The sequence below is a fragment of the Poecilia latipinna genome, unplaced genomic scaffold (genome assembly GCF_001443285.1).
Source record: "Poecilia latipinna isolate Pla-1442-1.1 unplaced genomic scaffold, P_latipinna-1.0 Scaffold1858, whole genome shotgun sequence".
In the NCBI taxonomy this organism is placed as follows: Eukaryota; Metazoa; Chordata; class Actinopteri; order Cyprinodontiformes; family Poeciliidae; genus Poecilia; species Poecilia latipinna.
This window is the reverse complement of record NW_015114474.1, coordinates 70,503-72,905: the sequence shown is the minus strand read 5'-3', so window position 1 is coordinate 72,905 and position 2,403 is coordinate 70,503.

The following is a 2,403-nucleotide window of genomic DNA, read 5'->3' as shown; positions in this document are numbered from 1 at the left end:
TTTTTTTTTTTTTTTTCAAAGAACTTTTTTTAAAAGAAAATAAAATAAATCAAAACAATATAATGAAGTATACAACAGTCAAACAACACACAGCCAGGGGTGATTAGATAAGAACATGCAAAGACGTACATATTGAGATTGTCCTTTGAGCCTTTTCATTTGTAGAGTCTGTTATTGATTTGATATATAGACCCATATCTTTAATGAAAAAAGAGAAACAAGGTGTTTTATTAGCAAATTTGCATTTATGAATATAAAATTTAGCAAAGAGTATTAGTAAGTTTATTATAAAGAAATGATTAGCATCCTTTCTATGAAATCTATAGAAACAAAATAAAACATTTTCCCAGCATAAGGAAAAATTCTTTAAAATATGGTCATTAATAAACCTGCTAAATTCTGACCAAAACCTTTGTGTAAAAGGGCAGAGCCAAAAGAGATGCGTCAAAGTTTCTGGATGACCCTCACAGAAACTGCAATTAGTGTTTATGTCGCTTTTAAATTTTACCATATAGTGCTTAGCAGGGTAAATTTTATGGAGAATTTTAAATGACACTTCCTTCACCTTGTTTACAATGAAATATTTATGGGGGATCATCCAAACTGTTTTCCAGTGAATATCTGGGATATAACGGCTCCAGTAAAATGTTATAGCTGGACGAGAAACAATAATTTCTTGGAACAATCTGCGTATTCTCTCATTGCTTTTCCTAAACTCCAGTGAAAAACAGATTTTTCCCACAGATGATTCAGCTGGATCAGGGATACTAGGTGGAACAGACAGAGTATAATTTGTGTTTTTAAACAACATTAAGGTGCCCAAAAGTATAGCATTAACCACCATGGAGAATTCCTGGATGCTAACTGGAAAATTATATATTGAGCAGAATTCATTGTAATTGATTAATCGTCCTTCTTTATTAATCAGCTGAGCCACCAGTGAAATTCCATTTTGAACCCAAGTTTCAAGATAGAGTGACCTATTTTTAAACAAAATATCTCTGTTGTTCCAGATGAGGTATTTGTGAGGTGAGAAGTTATGTTTATATATGAGCGTCCATGCTAAGAGCACCTGCTTATGGAAAGATGAGAGTTTTACAGGAAGTTTCTCAACACTGTAATTACAATGTAAAATGAAGCTGAAGCCACCAAAGCGCGAGAAAATGTGTTCCGGTATAAGGTTCCAGATAGAGGCTGGATTCTTAAGGAAGTGTTTAGCCCATTTAGTTTTAAATGTGTTATTTAGGGTAGAGAAATCCAGAAAGTTAAGTCCACCTGATTCAAAATTATTCATAATAACAGTTTTTTTGATATAGTGAGTACGATTTTTCCATATAACATTAAGAAGCATACGATCAATATCTCTACAGATTGTGTTGTCTAAATGTAAGGGGAGAGCAGCATAAGTCAGTCGGGATAATCCTTCAGCTTTAGTAATCAATACTCTTCCTCTTAGAGATAAATCCCTCTGAAGCCACTGGTTCAGTTTATTTTTGGTTTTCTGTATAATTGGTATTAAATTAGAGGAGCATCTTAACTTCTGGTCTTTAGAGATTAAGATTCCTAAATAAGAAACTTCTTGTTTAACAGGAATATTGCAAATATCATTAGCATGACAATCCTTAATCGGTAGCAATTCACATTTTTTTAAATGTAAAAATAAGCCAGAGGCCTTGGAAAAAGAATTAATCACCTCTAAGGCCAGAGGGATCTGGTTTGCATTCCTTAAAAATAGTGTGGTGTCATCTGCCAGCTGGCTGATTATGAGCTCTTTATTAGCTATGCTGATTCCTTGTACGGCACTATTGGAGATATGAGTTGTAAGGATTTGAGAGCAAAGTAAGAATAAATATGGTGAAACGGGACATCCTTGACAAATGCCACGTTTTAGGTCAAATCTAGGGGTGGTGCCGTTTGGCAATTTAATAGCACTATTGCAATTGGAGTATAATTTTTTGACTGCGTTACAAAAAAAGGGGCCAAAATCAAATTTTTTTAAAGATTGAAAAATGAATTGATGTTCAATTGTGTCAAAGGCCTTATAGAAATCCAGGAAAAGAATAAAACTCTCATCAAGCACCAAATATGAATAATCAAGTAAGTCTAGAACAAGTCTAATGTTGTTAGAGATGTGTTTGTTCCTCATAAAGCCTGATTGTGTCTCATCAATAACTGTGTCCAAAACCTCTTTAACTCTGTAAGCAAGTATTGAAGCCATAATTTTATAATCATTATTGAGCAGACTTATAGGTCTCCAATTATCAATAAAGAGTGGGTCTTTGTTTGGTTTTGGAATGAGTGTTATTAGGCCTTGAGTCAGGGTAGGAGGGAGAGTGTTGTTCTCTATACTTTCTAGAAATACCTGTAAGAGAAATGGAGCTATATGATTAGAGAATGATTGAT